Genomic DNA, 18,535 nt, shown 5'->3' on the forward strand with positions numbered 1-18,535 from the left:
CTAGTAGGCTGGACAGGGTATGTCTTCATACCCACCGAGTTTCAAGTTTAGTTGAGTAACTACTCTGCACAAATACTTAGCTGAGATGTCTTTCTTAGAAGTAACCCAATGAGCTTAAGGGGATGCATCTCAATTAATGAACAAACTAAGTTCCAGGAGCATAGGAATTTCTTTGCATTTTCATTACCTTAGGCAGTTCAGTAAAGAGGAAGCTGAAGGTCACTGATAAGACAGGAAGATTGAATCTGAAACAGTTCCTTTTGTCACTCTGAAACTAAGGCAATTTCTCTTTTCTGGAGCATAAATATTCCTGCATTTTTAAATTAAAATCTCCACTATATTTCATTGACACTTAGGTTATTTTACCCAAAATGTGTGAATAAATGACATTTTGTCTGGTTCCATGGGTCTTTTCAGGACACTTTCCTTTTTCAGCTAGATGTTCTGAAATCCTTTCAGTAGCTTCCTAAATTACCCTTTACTACTACAAGCAAAAATACCACTACTGAAAACAAGGAACAGCACAATATTGAGAATGGAAATACAAAACATACAGACAAGCAAAAGGGAAAAGAGCCATGACCTTTTTATTTATAAGAGGCAAACTTTATGGTACATGGTCTATGTACTCTATTTTATCAGTGTCTCTGGGACAGCTGCCAATACACTAGCATATCCAACTAATAGAGAGAGCAAAGACTACTCCTTGAGCATCATCATGATAGCAAATTTTCCATTTAGCAAGACATACATAAAATGGTAAATCCTGAATAGTGAGATTTAGCCTGAATAACAGGTAAGTCAAGGGCCTGATTCATCACTGCATTACTTTTATTTTACAGAATACCTCTGTCAATCTCAATGTATTTCTACAAGCATAAACCCCAGAGAAACATGTTGGTAAGTCAAGAGACTGAGACTGACGCAATCAATATTTTTTTTAGTGTTTTTTTCCTAGTCATTTAATGTCTTTCCAGATTGTATTTCTGCCCCAAGGAAATAGTAATTTAAGATTTGATTCTTCCCAGAACATGTGTTGCTTCCACAAATATTCGATACAATAAAAGGAAGGCAAGGAACAATACAGTAAATACAGCAAGCATGTATAAAATAGATGCACAGCAGTCAGGTCACCCTGCCTGGTAATGAGCAGGAAGACTAAGCAGGAGGTGCAGTATTAGTGCCTGACCCAAACCTCAGTGAAATTAGTGAGTTGAAGAGCACAGAGAGACTCAATTCTTTTGCTGAGTTTAGAGTCTGATACTTTAGAAACACCATGATCACATTTACATGGAGAGACTCAGCTCTGCCCCCTCTGCTGTACATCATTCCTGCCAGTCAAATCAGGATGGTGTCAGGCTGTTTCAGTCTAAGACAATGGCCATCTAAAAGTTTTGGCCAGCATCAAAGAAAATGGAGAGACACTATATTAGAAAGAAATAAAAGCAGCAAGCTCAGCATCTGGAAAAAATGATACATTTTTTTCCAATGATACACTCATTGCATTTTGCTGACAATGGTAGACTGGTGTCTGTTGACACTCCCCTTGAGTTCTCAGACAGTACAGTCCAGCTTTCCTCACCAAGCTCTGGGAGCCCCAAGCCATCAAAGACCAACTGGAGACTCAATTCAACAGAGATTCCAGATATTGAAAAAGGCTTAGGCATCTAAACATTAAAGGAGTGATTCCAGCACTGAACCACAGATTTCTGGACCCCTTCAAAACGTCCTGGGATACCTGAGATGCCTTTCTTGACCAGACAGACATGACATAGAGGAGGGACTGTAGAGACTGGGAGAGCTGCACACTCTGTGGTAGTGTTGGAGGCCTGGCAGGGTGCCTGAGGTGCTCTGCATGCCACTGGGTACATATGTTTGATGAGTACACTGTTTAAAATATGATGGGGAAACAATCCTCCCATACAGTGCACAGATGGCAGTCATCCTGCTGCCTCAGGTTTCAGGGAGTCATGTCAGGAGTTTCCTCACACTTTCAGTTGGGTATGGACTGGTTTAGAGCCCTAATTCTGATAGGTGGAATATATGAGGCTCTGGTCCTCATATTGCAAGAGTGAACCTTGCTTGTGAAATAACTGGATTGGCTAACACAATGATTTTCATAGAACCATGGAGTTATAGAATACCATGTTGGAAAGGACCTCAAGGAACATCTGGTACAGCCTTTCTTTGCAGATGGACAGTCTAAACAATATAGGCCAGCACCTCATCCAGGTTATTCCAACAGCTGATTATTCTCATTGTGAAATATTTTCATCATGTCCAGTCAGAATCTCCCTAAGAATAACTTGTACCCATTACCCTTTGTGTTTCCATGTGCCTCCTTGCAAAAAGGGACTATCCAATATCTTTGTAGCCACATTTTAAATACAGGAACAGTATTAAAACACTGATAAGGTCTCCCCTAAGCCCTAAGGATGAAGAAACACAGTTGTTTTCTCATAATTTCCTTCCATGGAAAGCTTCCCAGTCCTTTGATCATCATTGTGGCACTTCTCTGGACCTTCCCCAGTCTGTCCACAACTTTTCTGCATAGCAGGGACCACAACTGAACACAGTATTACAGGTGTGGCCTGACAAACACTGAATAGAGTGGGATAAAGGTTTTTTTAACCCTGTTGATGATGTCCTTGTTGATGCAGCCCAGCATCCCAATGGCTTTCCTTGCCACAGCAGCACACGTTCACTCATGCTGAGCTTGCTGCCCACTGGACCCCAGCTCTCCAGCCAGGCAGATCCCTGTCTGTGCTGCACTCCTGGATCCTGTGTTCCCATGTGAACATTACATTTGTTGAACTTCATAAAGCTCTTGTTAGCCCACTCTTACAGCCTATCCAGGTCTTCCTGCAGGGTGGCTCTCCCTTCCCAAGAGCCCACTTCCCCACTCAGTTTGGTATCATTGGCAAACTCCATCAGGGCGGATTGATCCCATCACCTGGATCACTCATGAAGATATTGAACACCATTGGGCCCAATATCAGTCCCTGGGGACCCCACTTGTGACAGTGTCCAGTTTAAAAAGGATTTACCACCCGCTCTGGGTGCAGCCAGGCAGTCAGTGCCCACCCACTGCACAGTCTCCACCCTAATGCAACACTTTATCTGGGAGTCTCTGGGAAACTATATGAAACACCTTGGAGACCCCTTGGATTTTTGTGGTGGATAATCAAGTAAAGACAATCTCGATAACCTAGGCAGTTTTCCAATCCTGAATTAAGCCACTTAATTCAGATTAATTGAGACAGAAAACAGGTAATGGGGTTCATTTTAATTTTATAATTCTCTGGAGACAGATGGTTCAGCTAGTATACGAAGTGCCAAGTGTACTGCTAACTAAACCTTTAAGTGAATGCTACGGTGGGATTAGAAAATCTCAAAGGACAAATGTCATAGGCATACAGAAATATTCTATGAAAGAGAAAGCACCCCTAGAATACTTGACATGGGAGAGGTTTTGAAGAACAGATGAGAGAAACACCTAGCAGAGAGCACAAAGAAGTAATTGATCCCACCATGAACTGGGAAGAAAGATTCAATGGCATTTTACAGACTTTCTGTTACTTGATTAATTCCCACGAGAGCTCTCAATATATCATGACATTCTTCATAACCTTACAATTTCTTTGTCCTATGACCTCTACACAAACCATTGTGTTCACTTTTCTTTCCTACTTTCAATTGGTTTCTTCTCCTTTTAAAGTACCAGGCAGTAATATCTGTAAATAACATAAAGAAACACCTTAGATCAAGTAAGGTGAGAGATGCAATTACTGTCAAGTAATTAAAGCTGTTTCAGTGGATTTTATTTCTCATTGTTGCTGGGATTTTTTAACTTAGAGTGAAAAATAAATAATATGCTCTGGACGCAAACTAGTGTTTTATTTGATTAGGTGAAAAAACACAAAGGGACATACATTCAAAATATCTTATAATTTATGATATGTTAGATGAAAATCCACGTTATTTCACTCAAAAGTGTGCTTCAACCCTTGTCTTTCTGCTGTTGAGAACTGCATGGAATATGAACTGCCTCTGGCTCCGATTCTAATCTCACTTGTGCTAATGTAAATCCAAAATAACCACTCTGAAGCCAGTTTAAAATGCTGTAATTGAGGGAAGGATTAAAGCTTGAAGGACATTTTTAAAAATAGGGATTTAGGTACCTGGTCTCTGAAATATCAATTTAAATCAGATTAAAATTTGACGGAGGAATTTATCCAGCTGTCAGTTACGTGTTACCGTGACCTCAGTAGCGTTCAGTGCCTGGGTATAACAAAGATAAAAGCCCAGCTTTGCATCATAAAATTTCTAACCTGCTGATGCAAGTGTTAATAGAATGGGGTTTGACCCTTGCCTGGCATCAGAAATATACTTCATTTTTGGTTAAATCTCTTAAACAATGGAGTATCAATCTTAAACGATGAAGTATCAATTGTATTTTCTCTCTTACTGATACTGGGCATCTTTGAACATTTGTTTCATATTTTCAAGGAAAACTTAGCATTTCTTTCTTAGCTGATATTTGAATGAACATACATTTCCTTTACTTTCCCTTTTGTCTGTCCTTGTTGACCATGCAGAGATGTTCAGTCAGTAGAGGCAGTGGGATTATCCATTGTGAATGAATTATCAGATAAAGTCAGCTCTGTCCTCAATATTTCAGTACAGAACTTACATCTAAAATATTTCATTATTTCTAAATATTTTTGATAGTTTGCATTTGTTTAATTCAGTGAAGAGCATTTTTGAATGCTTCTATTAGACTATAAATTACTTATTGTTTTTAGTGTGCCGTGGCCACCTAGCATTATTTCTTCTCCCTAATTAGATGATTGTATTATTTGAATCAGAAATTAAAAGTCAGATAGGGATCCATAATAACTAGCATGTGTCTATGAAATTTTCTTGATAAATTTCAGCTCTGGCGCAAGATAACATTCTTATGAACCACTTCCATATGAAATTACCTTTCTGTTTTCACTGCAGAATATTTGAATCATGTGAAGTCTGAAATGCTTCTTTGCACGGAGATGTTGGTACCTGGTTAATCTGCTTGGTGTGGTTGATCCACTTTTGGATCTGATCAAGGTGACTGACTGTGATTGCCAAGGGGCCTGGGGTGACTAACCCAGGGGACTGAAGCGATGGAGTGCAGCAGATGCCTCTGCTGACATGGAGACCACGGGACAGACCTCTCTGGTAAGCAGAGTCGCTGTGCTGGAGTCAGAGGGGAGCAGTGGTGGAGGTTTGGAGGGCTGAACACAAACATCTGGGTGACTGAAAGGCATCTTGGACCTTCATGTATGGGACATGATCTGCAGATTTTCTTGTAAATGTGAGTTGAACAGAAACATGTAAAATGGCACAGGTTGCAAAGCATAGGCAGCTGACCTCTGGTCCTCACAGGCAGTGATGCCAGCAGGTGGCTCAGCCTACCAGTTGCTAAGGACACAATTCAGCTCCATAAATGTTGGGATCCAGCCCAGTTGTACACAAGACACTGAGGCACATGAGGTGCAGGAACCTTGGGGGATGCACAGCCTTCAGGGACAGGCACTAGGTGCTGTGTTGAGTGTGACAGAGCACCTAAAATGATGACATATATGTTCTATACTGAATCCACTGAATAAATATTTAGATGGTTATTTTAGAACAAACTGAATAATTCCCCAAGCTCTGGTGATTGTTTTGGCTTAAGTACCACTGGCTATAACAACAGAGCATATGCAGGTGCCTGTGAACATGGTTGTGAAATCCCTCCCTTATTGTCTATACGTGCCTATTGGACAACAAATGGGCAAATTCCAACTATTCACGTGTCTACTTAAATTGAATACTTAAATTGAAAAATAATTGGAGTGCGACCTAAAGGCAGAAGTCAGAAGGGGGAGCAGAGGAAAGAGAACCTGGGAAATGCAGAAAGTAGAAGTGGGTGTATGTGACTGCGGAATCTTTGTCTAAAGAAATAGGAAATCTGTAGCCTAAATTAAGCTATAGAACAGCACTGGTGGGCAGAACACCCAGGAACTAAGAGAAAGGCTCAAAAGTGTAGGATATGAAACTAGAAGGTGTTAAGATAATAGAGATTTGTCCCACTTGCCATCCAAATTGTAACACAGATATTGAAAAGTATGCACTGATTAGCATTCAGAAATCAAGAAAAATGTCATGGAGGAGTACTGTAAAAATGAAAGAAATATGAATGAAAGAAATGAAGAGAAAATATGGGGGAAGAGGAATCCGTTTAAGTCAAACACAGTTCAGAGAAGGACAACTGAAAAGGTTTTAGCAGAATGTTGCTATGCGTCTGACAATTTCTTACATTTAGAAAAGTACAGAGATTACAGCCTTAGTGAAGAAATACTGTCAAATACTTCAGTGGTATAGCACAGTGTAGCAGGATGACAACATTTTTTACAGTTTGGCCTTAGACTGTGTGTGACTCATAATCCTACGTTGTTCCTAGATAATATGAAAATTATTGTTACATTAGCTGGTAATGTTGCTCATAATTTGATTACATTTAATCAGAGTCTGTAAGTGGATAGGCTAAAGAAAAAAAAAGCCTCCAAGTAGTTTTCTAAATACGTTACTGTTATTATTTCAAAATGGCAAACTTTGATAAATTAAGGGAAGTAAATGGCGAAGTGGATTGGATTTGCATTGGATTAGTGGTGAGCCCAAAGTCATGAGTGCCAGGAAAGCATAGAATTTCCTGAATCAACAGAACAAAATTTATTTGGACCTTAAATCTCCAGTGATGGAAAGAAGCCTGTCTGAAAGAGCTTCTCAAGGAGAATTGCAGGGTGTGAGGAAAAGGAGAAAGATGACAAAACAGCCATTGAAAATGCTAGAGCCAAGAAGCAATTTTTTAATATTTTAATAAGAAAATTTTCTTGTACTACATTCTTCTCAACTTGTATTTTCTTTGTTACCACTCTGCATGCCTTAAGTTAGATAAAAAAGAATAGAAGAATGAAAGGAGGCCATTGCTGAGAAGTGTTCTTGAAAGAGCTCTTTAGCCATGTTTTCCATTTGCTGTACCAGATAACAGGGAGTGAACACAAATAAATGGTACCAGCAAGTGGAGGTGAGGAACACTGCAAAGTGGAAATGACATTTTCTCAAGGCAAGACGTAGCTGCCAGTGTAAGTCTTCTTGTATCTCTCCCTGGATCTGTCACGTGATATGGAAGGCTCAGAGACACAGCAGATGGAAGTGAGGAGTATCTGCTCCCTCCCCACAGCAGAAGGATGTCAGGGGCTGCTGGTGAAAACGGTTTGACATTATGCGTTTCCTCATGGTTCATGGAGACCTTCAGAGAAACAGGTCTGCAAGAACTCCAGATATGTGAGATGACCTGGGGGGACACCAAAATGTCCAAGGCCAGAATATATCTGCCCAGGCATCCACTGACTTGAGAATGCTGTACTGCCCTGTGCCAGGCAGGCAGTACAGTCCATGCTGCAGATCCTCCCTGGTCACCACCTCTGTCTGGATGCTGGCCACTGTTTTTGATGAGGGAAAGGGAGGAGAGCAAAACCTTTAGAGGTAGAAGATGAAAAATTCTTATTAGCACTCACAGTCTGCTCTGTGTTTTGAGATATCAGGTTCTCTGGGAAGCCCAGAGGGACAGATGTTCCCTCCTGCTTTGTATTTGCACAACACTTAGCAGTGAGAATGACTAGCTCCTATTTAGGACATTTGGGAATAAGATGGAACAAATGAGACTATTAACTCTTCCTCAGACAAATGCATCTTCCCTTTAGTGTTTACTGGAATCTGAAGTGTGCTTCAAAAGAAAAAACACCACAAGAACTATTCCCAAAAAAGCAAAATACTGATTTTGTTTTAAGAAATCTTGAGGGTAATATGTTTCCTTTGCCTAAAGGAAATCTCTCAACTATAACGTAATTTCTGATTTTATTATGTACTTTCCCCACTAATTATTACTATTCCTTCTCAGTTTGGACTTTAATTATGAAATACCAATTACAATTTCTGCAGGTTTATTGCATGGAATGACAATCTGATCCAACAATTGTCTGGAGTACTACACTGAAATCAAGCTCAAAGCTCTCTCTTTTTAAAAGGAAAAAATAATATGAAAACCAGCCAGTCCCTGACTGACCACGGAAGATAATTCCTTCATACTAGTTTTGAAAATAAACTATGAAAATTTACTTCTGAATACCAATTAAGGTGTTTTCCAAAGCAATTCTCCAGTTTGCTATTTTTAAAATGGTTATTTTTATTGAAGGTATGGAAAACTATTAAAAAAGGTAATTGCAGGTCTTTCAGCATGGGAAAAAGATGAGATGGAACATTTTTATTACACACATTTGAATGTGTTTCATTCAGCTATTCCATGGCTTCATCAAGAGCAGTTGCTGGCCCCTGCTACTGCCGCTGGGCTACACTGTCCAGGAAATGTCTGGATTCATATTCTAGGGATGAGCAGCTAAAAGGGCTCCAGGGCAAGTTTGTATTTTAAACAGCAGTGCAGCTTCATTATAGGAATACACAGGAGTGTGTACCACCATTCAGTTCAGAGGTGGTGCTTTTTGCATTTGCACTGACAAGGAATATCATCCTTGCTGGCTGGTTTTTTGCAGTGCTTGGGATAAAAGTGCTGCGTCTCTGGACTGCTGTCTGCAGTAGGGTAGCAACACCTAGTCCTATATTGAGTGTACGGAGGGTTAGAGACCTCCCTGCAAAGCTCAGAGCATCACCTCTCCTTGCTGAGTCTGTTTCCTGCCACAGCACTATTAAGTGTGCTCAATTCTAATTAAATTCCCTGAGCTGGTTTTGCTGCAGTGTGCTTGAGACAGTAGGAAATCTGTTTAGAGTAGGAAAAAACATACCAGCATTGTCAGAGCCATGCTGGTGATTGGCTGGTGGTGGCGATGGGTGGGGAAGTATCCCACCCTTGGTGGATTTTCCTCTGGCAGTAGCTGGATGTGCCTTCCTCTTCCTTCTGCTTGATCTCACACAATACATATTCATATGTGTTTTGCATCCAGCCTTTCTTTTCCTGAGTGCTTGTCCCCCATGCCTCCAGTGAGAACTTGCCCTCAAGTTGTTCTTGCTGTTCCTGCCTTTCTACTCCAAGGGGCACCTCCCTGACTAGCTCCTCCTCCCTCATTTTTTGAGCTTCTGCTGTCTCATCAGTGAAGCTCTAGATCAATAGCCTGTCATGTTGGGGAGGGCTGTGACAAAGTGAGCCAGGCCCTTCAACCATGATGCTCTACCTTTCATACCGTGCCAAGATCCTTTCTGCATTTCATCTTCCTCTTTCTCCTTCCTCTGCTAAGGACCTGACTGTCTCAGAACTTCTAACTGATGGCCAGGAATGCTTTTTCTCAGGCTCCCTCTTTACCCCTGTATGGAGGAACACAGCCATGGCTCCTGGTCCCTCCTTTTGGGGCTGGGTCTGCTGCTGAGATCTTGAAACATCAGCAGGTGCTCCTACACCCTGCCTTGGGACTTGCCTTTAGCACTTCTGTAGGAAGTCCTTAAACTCTTCTGGTCTGTGAGAAGGAAGGGAAAGAGAAAAGGGAAGAAAGATGGATGATGAGGAAGAATAACCCACCAAGTGGAAGTTTTGGGTAAGAAAATTAGTAGCTGAACTGAGAGCTGCAGAACAGGCAGGTTGGGAGGCCTGGCATGGACACAATTTAGATGCCATACTGGTCCATTCTTCCAACACACATGAGACTTCCACCCCTTCTCAGGGGTACCAGATAATATGAGTTTGTGAGTCAGTTTTTAGAGGCTGAAAACAGAGAAACCACTCGTAGGGTTTGTTATGTAAAACATTTGCAGCTGCTACTTCAGGGAAGTATTAATTTTAACACACAGTATCTTATGAAAACATTCATATATAAAAAACTTGATAATCTAGAGCCACACAGAGCTGGCAGAGAGCAACGTTTACATGAGAGAAGTTGGCTGAACACTCTCTTTAACAGTGCAAGCTCTTGGGTGCTGCAAAGCTGATGGTCATGCTGCCTAGCAGACTGGGGAGATGCCAGATGAATTGCTCAGCAAACGCCTGTATATGGATGGTGACATTTCACCAAGCAGTTAGATGAGAAGTATTTGTGGATAGAAGCCACCTTTTTTTGGTCTCTGTTTGTGCATCTCTTAGCACAGTGAAATCCTGGCCTTTTTTGTGGGTGGCAGTGTTGCTGCGCTACAAATGAGTAACAAAAAGCACAGCAGGAGGAACTGGTTGTAGGCTTTCCTATTAACTGTATGAATGCATATGGTTGACAACATACATCATGATTGTATCGTAGCTTCTTGCAGGTCTTTAACATTGTTGCCAATTAGTGCTTTCCAGTGCTTGCACTCATCCTTAGGTGTCAGGTTGTGATGGGTGCTGCAAGGCTGTTTGCCACCAGTCTGCCTGAAACCACTCCAGGGCGAGCCACACCAGGGCTTGGTGTGCTGCTCATGTATTTGCCATGCTTAGCTGAATGTGACCATGACAAATACTTCCACGATGTGAAACTCAAATTGAACTGTATGCAGTACCCAGCTGGAGCCTGGTACTGTTATCACCGTGCCCAGCTCAAGTGTCAGACAGGAGAAATCTGTGTCTTGGCAAGTAACTGGCATTCTTATGATTGTTTGCAACATGCTGTGGGTGATGAATAAATGAGTGCGGGTACAAACATGCTTCTGAGTTCGTGACTGGACTGCACCCATTGCAGACACGTTGCTGCCTGAACAGGGACACAGAAGTGACTGCAGCATCTTCCCGTTGCTCCTGTCTATCACATTCACTGCCTCAGTGTTTGTGGGTCATGGGAATAGCTGGATGAGTTACTGTGCTTGCATGCCTCAATCTGTGTATTGTAGTATGCCACAATACTACACAGTACTACTCCCAACTTTGTCTGAAGACAACAGCCATGTCTAATAATCTTCTATGGGTGCTCCTGCTCTTGACATTTCATTGCCTTTCTATCCCTTGTGCTGCTTCTCCATTCCAGGCCCACCAAATTCAATCTGTTTGCTCCCATCTGCACAGAAACCTCAGCAGCCGCAGACCCCAGAGTCTGAGAGTGATTGTGCTTTTGCCTTCTATTCTTGGGAATAGTATGAATGGTATCCATATTCCTCTGCTCCCCTGCAGTCTAACTTGTCTGACATCAGCTACCCTTTCAAAACCACAGTCACAGAAATCACTGAGTTGTGGAAAATAGAGCTGGGAGGGCACCCAGACTTCCTTAGACTTATTGTTCGACTAACCCTTTCAAAAAACAAGCCTGCATCTGTTTGCCTGTACAGGATTCTCATCATCCTCAAAAGTCTCCCATACTTTACCCATAACTGTGCATACCCGTGACTTAGTTCATGTTCCTCCCTATCTTCACTGCTTGCTTGCCAATCTGTTTTTGGGATTCCTTACCCTCATTTTGATGATGAACCCCTGTCTGAAGTGTGGGAAGTAGTTTGGAAAAACTGCTGTGTACGGAGCACCCAACCCAGAGAATCTGACTTCCTGATACTGCTCCACAAACATGATTGCAAAACTAATTTTGAGGTTCCAGTTTTATAGATGAGAATAAGAACATGAATTAAATGAAAAAATGCTGAGGGAGGTCAGAGTAACACATCCTCTTGCCCAGCACACTGTTTATGGTGGTGGCGCTGGGAGATGCTAATCTGATGGTGCATGTGAAGCTGGCCACTTTCTGTAGTCTATTTCCTTCATGCTCCATCAGTATTAAATATCTATGATCAGATTGGAAAAAAAATACTGTCTGTGATGATCATTTCCTCTAGAAAGATCACTGTCATGTTCTGCAACTGGTAACTCTCTATTTTAGAGAAAATGAGAAATGCTCATCTGTGACTACTTCCAAATTGAGGATGAGAGTGACTTCCAACTAATCATACCTGCTTCACTGGGAATGCAGCATGTGCTAGAGACAGACACATCACAGGCTCTCACAGAGACAGACCTGATACTGTCTTAAAACTACTCAGTACTTTTCATTCCTATAAAGCTGTTCTATTGCTCTAGTTGTCATCGACTTCTCCCTTATTTCCTTGCCAAATTTATGACCAGTAGCAGGTGTTGACCTATTTTTTCACATAGCCTTCCCTTACTGGTGTTTCACAGCCCAGCAGTCTTCCCCTTTCAGCTTCCACTTTGATGGGCTAACCAAGGCGGGCTCTTGAAGTCCTTGTATTTTTCTCTGGATAATATGCATTACACTTCCCTGCCCTTTCTTCCAGTAAAGATTTATTTCTGTCTGGAATGTTTTTCAAATTAGCCTTAATCCAGTTACGCCAGAGTTTAAGGGTTGGGTGAAAATTACAAACTCACTTCACACAGGCTGTATCAAAAAAAGACTTCGGGGGAACTGGTTTTAATTACTAGCTTTGTCGAGATTTGAATTATCAAGCTGTTTGTCTCTAGTAAACAGCATCAGCCAGATTTTTAGGTCACATAAAAATGGGTGAGTCAGGAGTTCACAGTTAAAAAATGTACCGAACAACAGAAAACCCAGACGGTTTCATAAGGATTCCCTCACCTTGGGTGGAAGCCTTGTGCAAACCACTGGGGCTTTTCTGATCTGTTTTTCTTAAGCTGCAGCTGCATCCAGCTCAACACAGAAAAACTACATGACCTACTCCCCAAGGCCCATCCCTCTGCAAGCCTCAGCCTCTCCATCACTTCTGGGCTCCATAGAGGACCACATAACCAAACTAAAGGAAAAAAAGAAAAGTTTTCAGTTTCAATGATCAGATTTTGACCAATGTCCATTAATACGGTCAACCTAGAAATCCAAGATCACAGTTTGCAGATACATATGTACATTCTCGATGCAAGATCCTGGATGGAGAGAGCGTAAGAGACAGTGTAGATCTCAGGGAATTTTTTATCATTTTTCTGTGGAAGTTTTTAGTGCTGCAAAGCCTGGATCTACACTATCAGGAGCAGTGGGAGCCCCACTTCAGCAAGGCTATGAGGGAGTGGCTACAGAGGGAGGAAGAAACCAACATAAATCAGGAGAGATATTTTCTGAGAAAAAAATACCTCTTCTGAAAAAGCTTATGCACAAAGATCAGAAAGTTCAGTCGTTATAAAGATCTTTTGTTTCCAATAAGTGCATGTTTTCAGAAAGGTTCATAAGTACACAAAAGCATACCACAGCCAGCTTTAGCAGTATGTGATAGCACAGCATAAAAGCAAAGAAGAAAAGGTAATTTTTTTAAAACATAAAATGTCTGCTCTAGGAAGTTATCTGTCAACACTTTCCTAAACTTCTATTTCCAAAGGACTAAGAAAGTTCTTTGGTCAAAAATACTTAACACTGCCTTCAAAGTCACAATACCTCATGTCTGGGTGTTTTGGTTTTTTTTTCCAGCATTAATTTTGTATAGAGATGTGGTTATGGTGTGAACAATGCAGTTGTGCTAATGAATCTCTTTGTCAACATTCACATACAACATCTCCCTTTTCTGCATCCATTTTCAACTGTGATACACCTCACACAACAGAGTTGTGAATTAATCTTTGACTCTGCTTGAACAGCAGTTGTTCATTTCATTTTGTGGAAATTCACTGACCAGAGAGTTTTCCAAGACCAATATAGTCTGGGTATAATATTTTTAGGCACACCTACATTTGCTGCTTTCATTTGCAGAAAGGTAACTAGCTATTAACACTCTACCTGCCTCCATTTCAAGCCTATTTATTCCCATCCTCATTTTCTTATGTAGCTTATACAAACTTTAGGATATTGCGTTGGTCTTTGATCCTTACATGTAAGAAAAGTTGGTCACTTTTCAAGAGTTACAATGCACATTAAGAATCTTCGAAAAATTATAACCTCAGAGTGTTTTAATACCTGATCTGGAGGAATTAGCTGGCAGGTAGAAAGTGTGGATTCTGCAAATCTACCATTTTCTGTCCATTACAAGGAGGCAGCTAAGAGTCGGCAGGGAATGCAACAGAAGTTTCCTGTCCTTAGGAGCTTCTCAGAGAGTCCATGTCATCACACATGTACAAATATTTATGTATGTATGTATAGGGGGTGTGTGTGTGTGTGTATATATTTATATGGCTATGCATATCTATGCTAGAGAGAGAAAGGAAGAGACAGAGCAGTGGTAATGCAACTATTGCCTTTTACTGTAGGGATTGAAAGCCTTTTATTTATGATTCTAGTATTCCACACTGAGTTTAACACAGGTAATGATCAGGGAAGGTGCAAAGACCACAGGTAATGTCCTGGCACAAAAGAAACGTGATACTTACCGAGGCAGTAGGAACAGACATATTTAAAGGCTTTTGAAACAAGGAGTCAGCTTGAGCAGAAGCTTGTGGGATGGTGCAAAAAGAGCAAGGAAAACCTCACCTTTCCAAAAGAATTATGAGGTTCAAAAGCTCCATAAAAGGAACTTCCTGTGGTTTGTAGCCCCACTTCTGGACTTTCTGTGCACTGAGGAGGAAAAAAAACCAAACCCCAAACACATTGATCTCTGTAAATGAAGGCAGTTATCAGATTAATGTCTATGTAAGAGACATTATTGCTTCTTAACAGTAATGGTGTGGCAATTCTAATTACTTCTGTAGACCTTACAACACTATTTTTGAACAGAACAATTAGTTTAATTACAGATTGTTTTCAAAGTGGCCGAGCACACATCTGCCTCTAAATGCCAACGAAGGGTAAAGGGTCTCAGCTGTTCCCTCTGAATGAAGGAAGGCCCTATGACATTGGGGCCAGTGCAGCCCAATGAGCTCATACACTGCTCCACCCAAAAACTGACTGCAAAGCCCAAAAGCAGCTCAGTGCTCTCCAGCTCCCTGAGGAAAACATGGATGGGGAGTACGGGCGAGGGAAAGGAAATGCTGTGTGGGAGTGGAGCTCAGTCCAGGCGCAGAATGTCTCTCATTTCTGGTGATGAGGGATTTGGCTGCTCTTGGAAATGCAGTGGAAAAGCAGTGCCTCATAGAGATGGCAGGGAAGCCCATGTACGCAATCATGGGGGGGGAAATAAACCAAAATTAGTCTGGGAGTTTTTCCAATTTGTCACTGTGAACAGACAGGGGTTTGTTGTGCTTTTGTAAAGAAGTGGTAGCCCTACTGAAGCTGGGGGGGGGGTAAGAGGAAGGGCAAGGACAGATGTCACTCTGAGGTTTAATTTCCTAAAGGCAGAGATCACCGAAAGGGAGCTGCATAAGGGAAGAAGATAGGCCTTTTGGACTATGCCTCTGAAGTAAACATGGAGAATGGAATAATGGAATGGAACAAAAATGTCCCTCAGTTCCTCATCTGCAACAGTAAAAGCTGAGAAGGAAGGATGTGAAGGTTTGAGGTAGTAGAAAGCCCTAGGAAGGAGGTATGGGATTTGGAGGGAGGTATGAGATTTGTAGCTGGATGATGACTTCAGGAGAAAAGCTGGGATGTTGCAAGAGCTCACAGCATGAGCTTTCCCACAAGCTGCCCCACAAGCTTCAGAGATCATCCAAGGAAGAGTATTTCTCACTCCCTCTCTGATTTTCACATTTTACAGTCAGTGTCCATAAGTTTGCAGCTTGCAGGACTTAATTAAAGATTTTAATTCTCATCTTCCACAGCAGTGAACAAGGGTATGATATTTTGAGAGCACATGGTGTATTTTGCCAGGTCCCTGTTAGATGTTCGTTTGACATGTGACAGGGGAATGGAATTGTGTAATTAAGTCCTGAGTTCTGTTATCACCTCAGCCTTCAGTTTATAAATCACTTACACCCTATTGCCTTGTGCTGGAGGGGAAAGGAGCTTGTGCATCGACCTTCCATGCTGCTTCTGCAATTGCTCAGCCTCACTGATCTCTCTGGAAGTTGCAAGGGACTTGCTGCAAAATCCAGCTATTGTAGACACAGGCAAAGAGGCTGGAGAGCAAGTGTAAAGAACTGCACGTCCTGCATTCAGTGTGAATCAACGCTATTCATGGGTGCCTGCCCTTTCCCACAAAGCTTCATTACACTTGCAGGAGTGTATCTGAACAGAAGATCTCAGAAGAATCGGGGTGTGTCTGTTCATTCATACCACTGGCAGCCGCAGTAAGGAGGCAATCAAACACGATGTGCAGGAGCAGCAGCGCCTGCTTGCAGGTGTGCGCTTAGAGGTGAACACATGGAGTGTGCTGCAGCCACCCAGGGCTGCTGTGAAAAGATGTCCTTTCATTGCACAGCTCTCCAAGCAAAGCACCCCGGAGAAATAATCCAGCCTTTCCACACTGCTGTGCTTGCAGCTCCTGTGAATGGGTTTCCACATGAAAACCCTGTCACTGCTTCCATTACCAATGCTCTGCTTTGTAATAGTGGCATGAAATGAGTCTGCCTATCCTGCACACTTCTCTTCCCCTGTTCTGAGCTAAGGGATGCCCACATCTCTACCCATGCCCCTGATCTGACATAGGATTCCTCCTCCCTTTCTGCATGCCCTTTCTGAGCCAGCTTTGTCACTGTTTATTTTTCTGCTGAAACAGCTGGTTATTTCTGAATAATGAGTAATGAGTGTCAGTGTAAGGAAGGATGGCCTTGCTGGAGCTTTGCTTGGCTCTACATGTGGTCCAACTGCTCAGCTAGGAGGGCATCAGCTGCTTCCTAATCAGCACAGCAAAGGGATTCCCTGGATTCAAATGGGCAGGAGCAAACAAGGGAGGAAACAGAAGGATCTCAGCCTCTCGCATTCCTAAGCAGCTTTCAAAGACCCAGGAGTGAGAGTGACTGTTTCACAGCTTTGGTATGGACCAGTCATTTCCTAGTCACTGCCAGTTTATTTGCTTTCTTGGAGCATTTGGTATGCAGCAGCCAAGAAATCATTCTTCAGAGGCCTCGTCTTCCTCCTGTCCTCTACAATGGATGCATTGAAACCACCTGAAACCACCACCTTTTGCACTATTCTGGGATGGTGTCAGCCCTTAAAATCTCCTCCAGCATGCCTTGGACTCTCAGATGGAGAAGGATCCATGTAGAATGCACTCCTATTCTCTTCCCTCTGGTGCCAAAATTTGGGGCTGAATTAGGTGAGAGGGAGAGGGATGATGGTTCCTTGCACAAATATTTCATGCTGGATCACTGAAGAGCCCAGAACATGATCCCAAAAGAGACCAGTAGGACAATGGTAATTCTGTCAGCCACACTCACAGTGAATCCAAGGGATCTACCACTGCCCTTCCTGTATCCTGCAGCGAAGGAGTCATACTCCAATCCAGATGTTTCACCTGCTAAAACATTTCTGTTATTTATTAACCCACTTGCTTATTTGGTGGGTTTGTGGGTTGAAGTAGCAGAGCAACGATGAGATCTCCAAGTGGACTCTGAGGAGAGACACTGATTGAGGCCAAAGGTTCACAGAACTTCGGGACCTGAAAGTGGATGAAGTACCTGATGCCCATGTGGGTTTTCAAACAAAAACTGCTGCTGTGGACAAGCTTTGCTGTCTTCCTGAAGCATCACATCTTGGAGTGGAGATTTGTATTTGCCTTGTAGTCTGTTCCTTCTGTTAGCAAACCTGCTGAAAGAGAAGCCTGTCACAAGCCATTAGTTATAACAAGGCTGCGTTCCTACCTTCGGTGTTATTAATACATCACTAAAGATGACTTGTAATATTTTTCACTTCTGTAACGTGTTCTATCTGGGGAATCTCAGAACATTTTGCAAACATTAATTAATAAGACTTGCAACACCACTGTTTACTAGCTGAGTGTTGAAATTTCCGCCTGCTCTGGATGTTCCATCTCCACATCCAGAAGAACCTATGTCAGGCCATGTGCAGCAGGACACAGCCCACTCTGCCCAAATCCCTTGTCTGTACTGGGGCATCAAATTACGTGCTTCAGAAAAACAATCTGATCCTAGAACTGAGATGCTTGGATAATGAGAGGACTATGTGTGTTGTAACAGCTGGCATAAAAAACAAGTGAATGAGTTGGTGGCTAAATTCAGATAAGAGTTGTGCTGGATGGAAAGGGGTTTGGCTTTTTGGAATTCACAAACCTTGTTTTCCACAGACTTGTGTTGCCTAAATTTAAACAATTCTTTTTTGGTTTTTTCAGTTGATGCACTACTAATAGGAATTTTAACTGCTTTTAGAAAGAACTACAATTTGAAAATGTTGTACTCATTCCTATCTGTTAGCCATATTTCTTTATTGGCATCTTGTTTTTTCAGACATCTCCATTCCTCTTGTTTGTGTTTGTAGACCTTCTGTTCACATGCTTATGTAGATGTGATTTCTCTGCCACAATTACAGAGATCAGTTTCATTTCTTTTATTTTTCAGCATGTTCCTTTATTACTGTTCATCCTCCAAACTCAATACCAAAATGTTTTCTCAATAAAGATATCAAGACTGCCAGAATTATCCTATTTGGTTCTTAACTCTCAAACTTTGAAGTGATACCTTAAAGGCAATTCCTCTTGTGGTTCTGGGTTTATTTTCTTACCAATTACTTTTGTGAATTTCTGCATATCTGTGCTGAATCAATGTAATGCCAGA

The sequence above is a fragment of the Camarhynchus parvulus genome, chromosome 3, assembly GCF_901933205.1.
Source record: "Camarhynchus parvulus chromosome 3, STF_HiC, whole genome shotgun sequence".
Taxonomy (NCBI): domain Eukaryota; kingdom Metazoa; phylum Chordata; class Aves; order Passeriformes; family Thraupidae; genus Camarhynchus; species Camarhynchus parvulus.